Here is a 14,249-nt window from a genome sequence, read left to right on the forward strand (position 1 = left end):
AAGTAACTTAATCTTTACATGTCCAGTGGGATGCTGTGTTCACTCTGCAACTACTGAGCACTAGGAGGATTATGCATGCTGCTCCATCTGCTCATTTAAGAGATTAGCAACAGGTCAAATTTATGACATTTTCATAATAACTAGAGATCTCATAATTGCACCATAACTAATATATAATACTTAGAATTTCATACAGATTATCTATGTGTATCATCATGTGAGCTCCCACTTGCAGAGTGTTAGTGTGTGCCAGAATCTGAGATTAGTCCTTTACATACATTTGCTCATTTAATTCTCATAATAAACTCAATCTCTAATTAATGTAGTAATTCTTATTGTACAGTCTAGAAAACTAAGTTTCATAGAACTTACATGACTTGTCTAGTAACGCCTAGTTACAAAACGCTATGGCTGGCTTTTAAATATCAGTCTTTCTGACTTAAGAATCACAGACAATGATTACTATTGATATGTCAGTTGATTGTGGCAAATATTAATACAGATACTGAAATCAATAAATTAGCAATGGGATTTCCTGCTTTGTTCACTTAGAGGTATTTAAATAAAATATTGCTTGTAGGGCCTCCCCAGTGGCACAACGGGTTGAGCGCCACACTGTGAAGCTGTCCGCAGCCTCTGCAGCGTGGGTCCGATTCCAGGTCAGCCAGGGAGAAACCCACATGGCGTGGCAGACCTCCCCTGCCTCGCCCACTGCTCCCCTCAGCAGTGTCTTTGGTCCATTTGCCTGTTCTGCTCCCCGCTCTGTCTCTGGTGAATTTCTCATCCTCCCATGCCTCTGACCTATATCCCAGCTCTTGTATAAATAAATACAAAAAAATTAAAAAAAATTGCTTGTAACTGTCTATATTTTATTCCTTTATGTATGTGTGTTCTTTATTAATTAAAGGAATTATTAGCTGTTTTTTCAAAAATAAAACTTTAAGTTATTTAAATAGAGTTTTCATGGTGCTACAAATAATTAGTTTGAAGAAAAAGTAAAGCATTAAGTTAAAATGCATCAAATATAAAGGTGAAAATGTTACTAAGACCAACAACATTTCTTCCTTCTAAATTCTAAAAATGTTAAGTTTAATTACTAAGTTACTTACCATTTTTTCTGCATTATACTTTGTCATTAATTAATATGTAACAAGTCACTCAAAATGCAGTAGCTTAAGGCAACAGTGACTTTATTATATCTTACAGATTTTGTAGGTAGAGAATTTAGGAAAAACTCATCTGAGTGGTTAATCTTCTAGGGCCTCTTAGAGGATTTTGTTAGATGGGTGGGATGGTCTAGAGCAGTGCTGTTCAATTATATTCAATTATAAGTTAAGTGTTCCAATAACCACATTGAAATAATAAATAGTAGAAACTATTTTAGTAGTATATACTGTTTGATATGATATATCTAAAGTACTGTCACTTAAACATAAAATCAATATAAAATATTAAGATAATTATTTCATATATATTTTAAAACCTAATATATTTTATTCTTATAGCACACCTCTATTTGGGCTAATGACATTTTGAACGCTCAGTAGTCACATGTGGCCAGTGGCTACTATACCAAATAGTACTCAGAGATTACTAGTGTCCAGGATGTCTTCACTCCTATACTCACTATCCTGCTGGAGTCAATGTGAAGGTTAGACTCGGCTGAGTCCCTCTCTTTTCCCAAGTAGTCTCAGGATTTCCACGCATATAAGTTAGCTTTCTCACAAAGCAGGTCAAGTTACCAAGAGATGGAGGTGGAATGTACCAGACCTTTTCAGGGTAAGTTCTGAATTGACATAGCATCATTTCATCTATTCTGAGCACAGCAACAAAATCACAGGGTAGTCCAAATTCAAATGGAAGAGTGATCTAAAAGTTTACAGCTATCTTTAATATGCCAGAAAACATTAATTGACTACATGTGAGCACACAGCAAGAAGGTAGATGCCCTCTACAAGCTGAGGAGAGAGGCCGAATGAGGAACCAAACCTACCGACAATTTGATCGTGGATTTTCAGCTTCCAGAAGTGCGATAAAATAAATGTCTGTTGTTCAAGCCTCCTAGTCTTTAGTACTTTGCAATGAAAGACTGAGTAGACTAATACACATTCCAGGGCTTGTGGATCCCAACTCCATGCCTCTAGCTTCAGCTGTCTACCACAAATTTTTATGTAGTTTTCAAACTTTAACTTTACCTCCCAAGTAATCTTCTTCATAAATTCTCTATCATGATTATGGCTTCATTGTTTATAGAGTCACTTGAGTCACAGACATCAGAATCTCTCATGTCTTTACTATCTCATTTTTCTTTTAGTCATGACAATTCTAACTGCAAGATATTTCAATTTCATATAATACAACAATGTCAGTATTGGGTATATATCTGAAGGAGTGGAAATCAGTATCTTGAAGAGATTATTTGAACACAATGCTCATTGCAGAATTATTTGTAATAACTAAGACATGAAAACAAACTAAATGTCTGTCAATGGATGAAAGGATAAAAGAAATGTGAGATATATATATACTACACATGTATATCATGATATATATAATATATAGTAGGTCTTTACCTGACCTGATTATGTCATGTTGAAAGCTAAAAATTTTAACAACAATTTGTTCTTAAGAAACTTTCTCAAAACATCTCATATATATATAATGCATACATATATATATATAGACTCTACATAAAATATCATACATATTCATATCTATCTATCTATCTATATATCACATTTGTGTGTATATATACCATCCATGTTGCAGCAAATGGCAAAAGTTTCTTTTTGATAGCTGAGTAGTATTCTATCGTGCCTACTACTATTTTTTTAAGAGATGAGACTGGTGGTTTTTAGAATTAGGGGTGTATGTAGGGAGATCAAATGTAGCTGGTTAAAGGTAAAAAGTTCTAATAATAAGATAATTTAATTTTAGGGGTATAATGTATGTCATGGTGACTACAGTTATCACTGCTGTATGATATATTTGACAGTTGTTAAATTGTTAGATCCTAGGAGTGCGCTAGATAAGAAGAAAATTATTTTTGTAACTACATGACATTGATGAATGTATCTACATGATATGATATAATATGATATGATGTTGTTGTCATAAGCACTGGAGAAGTAGTAAGCATTCCACAATATATGCAAGTCTAGTTACATTTATACTGTGCTGCATGTTACTTATATCTCAATAAAAACAGATAAAAGTAATCCCAGGATACTTCTTCCTATGTTTTCTACATTACTTAATTATTTCATGATTTCATTACATTTTTCTTTTAGCTATTGCAGGATGCAAAGTGATCTCAATGTTTCTTATCTCTCTTATACTGATAAATCCCTTCATACATTAAATCCTGATCTGATTATGTCATATTAAAACTTTAACAGCCGCTTGTTCTGTAGATCCTTTCCCAAACTGTATCTCATAGAATGTTCCCAAGAGATACCCTAATAAAAAGAGTTTTGTGGTTTGACTCACAATGTTCATAGGCTTAGTGGAAGCTCATAAAAGACCTGCAGAGAAGTTTTCTATTGAATTTCATTTTGCACAGTATTTTTTAAATTCAGGGATCATTACTGCCTCTTCTCCTAGTGTTTCCTCCCTCTTTGTATAAATGTTTGGAGATGTTGACATATTAGATAAAATAGCATTTTGTAGCCTACCAGCAGACCCTGAGCTTGCCATTCTGTTTTAGATACTGCTGGCGTCTCACCGGCATCTCTTCCAGTCCTTTCACCATTTCTGAGGGGCTACTCTCAGGTGACTGGAGCCCCTTGACCACCTATATCCATGGAGTGCCCAATTATGAAGCTTAAAGATGCCAGTGAGGCAGGAAAATCTAGTTCTTACCTCATATGTTATTTACATGGCTGAGTTCCCCTGTAGGAGTATGCTGGAAGGCCATGGTGGGAACTTTGCCTGCTATCGAATTTTTCTCCCCCCACTCCTCCCACCCCCATTTTGCTTCTTCACTCTTGCAGTTTGTCTCAGGGTGTACATCGAGTGAAACTCACATGAGGCAGTCCCCCAAGAGCTTTCTAAATGACTCTTATTATGTAGCAGTTATGTGATTGCAAGAGGGCAATAATTCCACCCCTACTGATTGGCTTGGGAGAAAGAAAGCCTGACAACTAAGGAACAATTTTGTCCTGACATAATTTTGAACAGTTTCAGAATGAACATATGATTAGATAAGATCAATGACACATAAAGAGGGGTTTACTGTACAAGTATATATAACAACATGAAAATCAGAACCAAATGCATTTATTGTGAAATAATCATTCCTCTATTGCTAACTGAATTTCTTTCCCATAGGAAACTAAAGTAGGGATTTGAGACTATTTCCAGTGACATAGTTCTTTACAGAGAAGTTTGAGAGAGAAAGAATAGCATTATGATCAGAACACTTTTTTTAAATTATTTTTAAAGATTTTTTTTTTTTTTTTAATACAAGCACCCGGTACAGTCAGAAGTGCGGGAGGGTGAGAGAATTCACCAGAGCCAGAGGGGAGGGCAGAGCAGGCAGACTGATGAAGTACACTGCTGAGGGGAGCAGCGGGCATGGCAGGAGAGGTCTGCGCACCATATGGGACCCTCCCCTGTGGCCGGGGATCGAACTGGTGCTGCTGAGGCAGCGGGCAGCTTCGCAGCCCAACGCTCAACCGCTGCACCACCGGAGAGGCCCCAGAACACTTTTTATATAGAATCAATGTCAAGATAATTCTCGTATATTGAGAACTACATATTTTCATTTTGGAAAAAAAAAAAAAACTAAATAAGTAGTTCTATAGTCACAAAAGCAGAGGAATCTGTTTCCCCAAATTTCAAGGTGGGCTGGTATCAAATTTACATTAATATTCCAAACTCTTCTACATCATTTGTTTTCAAGGTGTGGCGCCTAGGCCAATTGCTTAGGAAGCCCCCTGGACCTTGTTAGAAGTACAAATTCTTAAGTTCCATAAACAAACAAAACAAAGAAACAAAAACTTTAGAAAATAAAGTCTTTGGGAGTGGAACACACTGAGAAATTGAAGAAACTGTTCTACGTGAGTGTGAACATTTTACCTTTTCATCTCTCCCCCACTAGCTTATTCTTCTCACCTTTTTTCTCTCCTATTTATGCTTTCAAAATTGTGATGGGGTGCAGCGGGTTGAACGAAGCGGTGTGAAGGTTTCTGCAGCCTCTGCAACGCAGGTTCGATTCCCACATGGCACAGCAGACCTCTCCTATCTGGTCCGCTGCTCCCCTCAGCAAGGTATTTCGGTTCATCTGCCTGTTCTGCTCCCCAATCTGTCTTTGTTGAGTCCTCTCACCTTCCCATGCCTCTGACCTGTACCCCAGTTCTTGTATAAAAATAAATAAATCTTTAAAAAAAAAAAGTGTGACATGCCCCTCTTTTCCCAGGGACCTGCCAGCATGGACTGCATTCACACCACGCCAGGAAAAACGTGGCTTGGGTTATCACGGAGATTACTACACGCGCCGGGGGAACGACTTCCACACTAACAGGCGTGCGTGGGAAGAGAACGCGTTATCTCCAGCGAGAAGCCCCATAACCAGATAGGCAAGGTCACGCATCTGATCAAGTGCATTTAGAGAAGCTCAGTGAGAAGCATCTCCATTAAGCTGCAGGAGGGCGAGAGAGGAAAGACAAGAACATGCCTGAAAGGCAACTACATCGTGGCTCTGGATCAAGAAATCATTGAAGTGTAGCCAGGCACTAAGGGAATGTGGGAGCCCTTGGACGTCAGCAGCCTGTCCAAGCTGCGATCACCCAGCCCACAGTTGGCATGAATTTCAAAACACCATGTGGAGCCTTGTGACTCTTCTGCTGTCATGTTTTCTATAAACTTTACACCCCAAATAAATAAATAACATGTAACCTACTTTATAATCTATACTGACTGTTGTTCTGATTCCAAATAATATGTTATGTAAAAGACTAACTCAACTTCATATATTTTATCCAATTTTGGCCTCAGAAATAACTTCTCATTGCCATTGTTGAACTCAAATAAAAACAGTTCTTTTGACAATAAACAGGTTTTATTCGAAAACAAAAGATTTCAGAGTGTGTACATAGTGAGACCCACTTGCATTTTCCTGAATCCAAGACCGCCCACCCTCTGTATAACCTCTGGGGACTTCCTCCTCACTTTACACCATAAGGGCAAACAGTGGGACACAGGAGGTAGGTTGGGTCCTGGAGTTTGCTGATTGACTCATGCATGAATACTCTTTTTCTAACCTTCTGATTTCATTCAAATTGAATTTTGAATATTAATATCAGCACCACCATAGCAAATAATGTCTCAGTGGCTAGAATTTTCTTAATATTTCACATTTGCCCTTCTATTCCTTGTGCTAGAGGGGGCATGCATGTATGCATGTACATGCATCTCTACATATATAAAATGATCATTTTCATGAATCAGTTTTAATTTTTTCTAACAAAGGATTGAATGCATTATGCTTTATAAAAAAAACAATTTTATGCTTTTTTAAAAAACTTCTAGTTGATTAAAAATAATTCTATTAACCCAGTTTAATATTTGTTAAAGTTTTCCAATTGTTTCATTCTTCCAATCTATCCCTCATAATATCACCTATTTCTGCTTTTATGTTTTGCAAATGGGTTTTACTTTTCTTTGTTACACTGTTAAAGGTAATTTTCTCTAGATAATCAAACAGATGAATTTTTGTAAAAATAAAATATGACCAGAATTCTTAAAATATTCAGGAAACTGAAGGATAATGAGTTATTTTTATAAGGAATGCAATTAATCATATTTCTAAAAAAGTAAGAGTCTTAAAAGCACTGATTGGGGCAGATAATTTCCAGGAACACTTTCTACATACAGTAACAATTCAGTACTGATAACATTTGATAAACATGAGCACTGCTCTTGAAAATGTTTCTACTAAACTGGAAGATCAATTTATATACTTGATTCTCCGCTTCTTAGAGGAAATATGAACCTGGGAGAGTGGAAGGGAAGGCAAGTTCACAAGGCAGCTATGGGAGAAACATGGCATCCCTCAGCGAGCTTTAAGGACAAGAAGAAGTTGGTTAAGCACAACACTGTGAAGCTGTCGCCAGCCACTGTAGCACGAGTTCAATCCCCTGCCAGCCAGGGGCAACACACATGGCACAGCAGACCTCTCCTGTCTTGCCCGCTGCTCCCCTCAGCAATGTATTTCAGTCAGTTCACCTGTTCTGCTCCCCACTCTGTCTCTGTGTCTCCTCTCACCTCCGCCCCTCACACCTCTGGCCTGTACCTCAGTTCTTGTATGCATAAATAAATAAATCTTTAAAAAAAAAGAACAAGAAGAAGTTGGTTTGCTTGTTTGTTCTTTGGAGGAGGAGATGCAGCAATATACTTGTATAAGAAAACCCCATGAATATAATATGGAGAAAACCACAAAATTTCCACGATCTTGATACCAATTCTGCACTGAAAAAGAAAAAGACTAAAAAAACCTCAAGGACAAAGGAAAGAGAACTTTTTCTTTTTGCTAAACTTGGGTTTACCAAACCTAAAGTCAGTGGTCTGAATGGACCACTCTGGTGCTTCTCTACATTCTTTCTTTCCTTTGACTTTCCAAAAGCTCCTTATCACTTAGATGATGGATCCTATATAAGAGTTAGTTTCATTTTGCCTTTTTTTTTTTTTCATTTCTAGAAGGATAAGTGAGAAGGTAGGGGGTTGAGGGTATAGAACACTAGCAGCATTTATTTTTATATATGAATCACTTGCAAAGAAAGTCTAAGATGAGAAGAAACATTCGTAAATTAGAAATTTTCTAAGCCTGAATTTTTCAAATGAAGTAGAAAAATCTTTCCACTTGTTTTCTTAGAAATATTTCAATACTGTAAAGAAACTTGACTTATACACCAAAACAGGTGAGTGAATCAAGAGATGTGGTATATATACATAGTGGAATACTACTCAGTGGTCAAAAATGATCACCTTGTGCCATTTGTTGCAATATAGATGGAATTGGAAGGGATTATGCTTAATTAAGTAAGAAGGGAAAAGAAAAACATTGGATGGTTTCACTTATAGGAGGAATATAGAAAACCAAACAAAATTAAAAAAAAAAAAAACTTGCAGGCAAACTAAAGATCTGAGGTATACAGCAGAGGAGGGGTAAGGAGAGGACTCAAAGCAGGGGAGGAAAGAGCACAAGGAACTATGGCAATGGTTCAAGGGTGATGTGGTGGTTGGAGATTTATAGGGACTATACCTGAGGGGAGAAATCAAATGCTGTACAAAAATGAACAATGATGTAAGACAATAAAAAAAATTAAGTAAATAAATATATTATCAAGAAAATTAAAAAAAGAGACTTCACTTGCCAGAGTTCAGTGGATGATCTTCCCTTCTGCCCATTCCACACACATGCACCCTTAAGCAGCACCGTGCAAGTGTAAGTAGTCAGAAATTGGGGCAAGCATATTAGGTTGCCTCATATAATGAAAGTTTCACTTTTGTAAACCTGGGGTGTGGTGCATGTATATGCTTTATTTGTGCTGAAATAGGTAGATAATAGGATAATTGTGGGTATTTGAAGTTAACTATTAAGATTTTGCTGTGGGCTAATTTTAATTCAACATCTTAGGACTAGGCCAGAGAGATGCTCTTTTAACATTTAATTATGAAATTTTATCTATCAAAAAAATTAAGTTATAACCATCCCTCCCTCCCACAACCAGAAACACCTCTAATTTCATGGACATCCAGGTGTTCAGGAATTGGGTCTGCTTCCTGCAATGTTTCTTGCCAGTGGACACTTCCTCTACCAATGTATGTGTTATAATTGTTGTTCACAGGAGATGATTTCTCAGTTATGTCACTGAGGTTTGGGCACACATATATTCCTGAAATAGTGATTTCTTCTGAAAAGTGCATTTACAAAGAAATAAGAGAACAGCTCTATCTTAAAAAGCGCATTGTGGACTTGAAATATATTCTATAAGGACACATGATATTCTACAGGTGTCCTAAAAGAAGTGACTAGAAGATTTTGTTAAAATATCTCAATATTTATCCAAACTACCAAATTTGTACATATTACTTACTGCACAATTTAAATGTTTGCTTACTTTTTACTCTGTAGATTTAAAATCAATGCATCTAATCTACTTTAATAAAACCAAGGGCAAGACAAAATGGATGTGCAGTGAATTAGAGCAGAGTGGCTAATGTCCTTTCCATGCTCAGTGTCTATTGCTGATCATCCACGGTGGATAAGGGTGCAGGATCTGGAGGAGGACCATTTGGGTGACAATTCCGACTCTACAATCTTTGGCATATTACTTTACCACTCTGTGCCTTGATTTCCCCATCTGTACATTGGGATGATTCTGATAATAGTACTAATATCCAAGGTTATCGCATGTAAAGCACTTGGATGTGTGCCATGAGTGAATATGCATTAGCTCTTGCTAAACACCTATCTCAAAGACATCATTTCCCACTTATTTCAGAGATATCATTTCCTATATTTTCAGTTGTGAAAATATGTCCCTGATTATATAGTGCCACAGCAGCTCCAAAGAGTTGAATTTTGTTTTTATTAATAATATGGACTTATATTTTATTGATTACCAGTTAAATGATGTCTTCATAACACTAATTTCCCCTATGTATTGAAATTCATAAACAATGAATTAGATTCTGACTATTTCAGAAGTTCTTTGCAGAATTTTTAGAAGCTGTAAAAATATATGACAAACTAGTTGAAAGTTATTAGTGACTTATGAAAATAATCAAAATTACACAAAATTTTAAAAACACAAACTCATTAGTATGCATTTAAATTCATTAAGCACTTCCCAAACTTCAACCATGGTCTAGGTAGAATGATATGACACAGAATTATCCTGGAGTTCTCAGGATCCAGTGCAGGAGTCAGACAAATTAACAAGCAACTGAGTGCAAGTAGTAAGTGCTATGGTAGGTAAGTGTAAATTACTGTGAGAACCAAGGGAGACAGAGCAGCATGAAGGAAACGATACTTTTTAAAATAAATGAATGCATTTACAAATGTTAAACCACAGGGGAAAATGTCTTGTTATTTTGGGAAATGCAATTTAAAATGAGAAGATAATATTTCAAACACATTGGATTGACAAAAATTAAAAGGATGACAATATAACAAATGGAAAGATGTCTGGCAATAGAGTTCTTATAGGATGCTAGCAGGAGTGTAAATTGGCACAAACACTTTTGGGACAATTTGACGATAACTAGTAAAACTGAAAATGCACATCTTTACACTGTCCTACTCCTACACCAATATCCCAGAGAAATCCTCAGACATGTGCATAGGAAACAAGAAGAGGAATATTAACAGCAGTACTTTCATAAAAGTGAAAAATTGGAAAGCATCTGAAGGGCTAAGTCCTCCCTGCTGGTGCAAAGGGTTGAGCGCAGCGCTGTGAAGCTGTCAGCAGCCTCTGCAACGAGAGATTGATCCCTGGTCAGGGAGCTACCCACATGGCGCAGCAGACCTCTCCTGGCTGGCCTGCTGCTCCCCTCAGCAGTGACTTTGGGCTATCTGCCTGTTCTGTTCCCCACTCTGTCTCTGGTGAATCCACTCCTTTCCCACACCTCTGGACTGTACCCCTGTTCTTGTATGCATAAATAAATAAATCTTAAAAAAATAATCTAAAGGGCTATCAGTAAGAAAATGAGTGGTAAGTAATCCATTAGTATACAAATCTTATATTCATAAGACAGTATTTATATAACTGTAAAATTAATTAAATAGGTCTACTTACCCCCAAGTTATGTTAGTGAAATAGTAAATTAAAAAAATACATGTAAAATTATGCCATTCCTCTCAATGAAAATACAAGAAAATATAAGTATATTTACATATATATGTATATACACATACAACCACACTCTTGCATTTACACACAAAGTAAAATAATAAAAATTCAGAGAAGTTAACTTCTGAAGGGAGAAGGAGATAAACATAATTTATATAAATACAGAATGCATTTTTTTTGTAATTCATGATTCCTTTGGAGGTAAATATGAGAAAATATCAGCTTACTTTCAATTTGAATAAGTTGAACTACTTTTATATATCTGTTGTACCCAGTTCTAAATAGCCCTTCCTGAGGAGACAGTTTAGTGGTCTCCTATCTTACATTAGAAATTCATGTGAAGAAAAAATATGGAGACTTATTTAGGTTATCAAGTTTCTTTCCTTAAAACAAAATAATGAGGATCTCACTTTCTTGCTTCCACCCATTTCTCAAATATATCGGCATCAGCTTGTGTTTGTCACTATGGACAGAGACTCTGGCTTCCTCCGCTCACACCCTCATCCCTGGCTTATCATCAGTTCTGCTCTACCACGTTTTGTTGAATAAAAATAAAAACAACCCTCAGACTCAGTTTTATCCTGGAAGCTCCCTTTTGATAATTTCCCCATTGGATTATCTCTGCTTCATCACTCACACCTGCCACTGTCATCACACCTGCTACTGTCATCACACCTGCCACCATCATCTGGAATCCATCCTCATCCCTCTACAGACACTGTGTGTGAAGTATCCAACAGCCTGCTGGTCACCTCCGCCAGTCCACATCCCTCCCTTGATCTCTCTCAGCAACTCTCAAGTAGTTTCCTCCTTGAAATAATTTTGTCATATGGCTTTTCTGACACAAAAGTCTCCTGCTATCCTCCCTATAGAATCAGTCACTTATTTTTGAGGATCCTTTGCCTGTTCCTCTGCTCCTGCCTCCTTGGAGTATTGGTGTTTTCCAGGCTTTGGACATGGAGTCCCTTTTTAATCTTTTCTATTTCTCATTCTTCTGAAATGATTAGTGTCAGCCTCATTGTTTTAAGTACAACTTATATAATATTTCCCAAATCCGGGGTCTCGCCTGGTGGGGCAGCGGTTGAGCGCTGGGCTGCGAAGCTGCCTGCAGCATCTGCAGCACTGGTTTGATCCCCGGCCGCCGGGCGAGGGTCCCACACGGCGCAATAGACCTCTCCTGCCACGCTCGCTCGCTGCTCCTCTCCGCAGTGTATTTTGTCGATCTGCCTGTTCTGTTCCCTGCTCTGGCTCTGGTGAATTCTCTCACCCTCCCTGCTTCTGACTGTACCCAGTGCTTGTATAAATAAATAAATAAATCTTTAAAAAAAAATTTCCCAAATCTGCATCTTTATATTGATCTTGTCCCCAAACCCTATCAGAAACACCATGTTTAAAAAATCTTCCGTTTAAATTGTGCCCTAATATTTTATAGTGTCAAACACATTTATTTATAGTTTTTCCATCTCTCAAATCAGAAATTTAGTACTTAGCAATATATTTTTTCTCTCTTAACCCTAAAGTAATCAACACATTCTGTGATTATTCTTCTACTGAGTATGATCCAAAAATGTTTCTCCATCTCTTACCTGGACCTTGCTATAGCTTCTAAACTATTTTTGTTTCATGCTTGTATTCCTACAATTTACTCTGGCTACAGAAGCCAGAGAAATATTAAAAATAATTCACAATTAGTTTAATTCATTTACATGCCTAAATTATTTCCATGACCATCTACCTCACCCTAGAATAAATTTCAACTTTCTCGCACAGGCTAATACATCCACCATGTACAGTCTATCCTCCTGAATGTTCCCTCACCATCTCCCTCCCTTGGTGGTCTTTAATGTTCTTCACTCAACTCCACCAACTCTGCTCCGTGTCTAAGGCTGCATTGACTAGCCTCACTATGTGGAACATTCTTTCTCCCTTCTTGAGATGGTTGTCTTCATCTTGTGATTTAGATCTATCTTAACATTTTCCTCTTCAAAGAGGTCTTATTTGATTTGTCTAAAGGAGACACCCCTTTAATGTCTTTCAGCTATTTTAATTATCTGTATCGTGTTTAATTATAATTGCTCCTGTTTACTTAATATATTTTCTGCCTATTGCCATTTGATCAGGAATTTTTTTCTGACTAATTCAAGACATATGCCAGCATCTAGAAGAGAACACAGATATTGCACACTTTCAATAAGTCTTTGTTGTCTGTCCATAAAAATCTAATTGTTGAAATTCCTCATGGACCGATCATTACTTTATTTTAAAACATAGTTGCTAAACAATATAACATGTTTTGTTAAATAAAATTAACAAAATTAGACAATTTTGTTAACAATTGTAGACAATTGTAGACAATTAACTAATTGTCTAACACAAAATCTCTAATGTTATTGGGAATTCACTTCAATTATATGAATGGAACCATTTTTCCCCATTTTTTTTCATATACTCATTCATGAATATTACTTATTGTTAGAATGACTTAAGAGTTTGGCAACAACTATGTTTTTATCTTCATAATTTTGGAGACAGAGGTGCTAAGGAATATTGTTCAAATTAGTTCATAGAAGTGGGGCCTCCCTGGTGGCACAAGGGGTTAAGCACAGCACCGTGAAGCACTATCCGCAGCCTCTGCAGCAAAAGTTCGATTCCTGGCCGGCCAAGGAGCTACCCACATGGCCCAGCAGTCCTCTCCTGTCTTGTCCACTGCTCCTCTCAGCAGTATATTTCAGTAGATCAGCCTGATCTGTTCCTCACTCTGTCTCTGGTGAATCCTCTCATACCCCCTGCCCTACCCCTCTGGCCTGTACCCCAGTTCTTGTATGTGCAAATAAATAAATCTTTACAAAATAATTAGTAGGAGCTCACAAATATGATGTTATCAGAGTATTACATGTGTTCTACATATAATCAAAAACTGTGTAACACTCTGATAACATCATTCGATGTGTTCTACCATCGAAATTTTTTTTTGCTAATTGATCAGCTGAAACTATGAAGTCTTCTATTTTATTGAGAGGGAAGATTTGGGAGCCACCAAATTGCAAAAGGATCACTTACTTCCTCAACACAGATGCCAACATTAGGACCTGCTACCCGATATTGTGCTTCAAAGCTAGGCTCCTGTGCAATTCATGGCAGCATATGAAAGGGAGGCAAATTTTTGTTTAGTGAGAGAGCGTAGCTGCGAAATGGGCAACCACAAGAGAGAGTTCCTATGTGACCTCATGGGTGTTGAGGTCATATTTAGCTGAAAGCACACATGGGAAAAATACAAGCGCATGTGGAGGCATATATGGATAATGTCCTTGCAGGCTGGGGTAAACACACCCAATTTGAGACACGAGGACCTAGTGCCAGGGGAGCTGAAGCCATGAGAGGCAGGTGCCAGGA

The sequence above is a fragment of the Talpa europaea genome (genome assembly GCF_964194135.1).
Source record: "Talpa europaea genome assembly, chromosome: 3".
Taxonomy (NCBI): domain Eukaryota; kingdom Metazoa; phylum Chordata; class Mammalia; order Eulipotyphla; family Talpidae; genus Talpa; species Talpa europaea.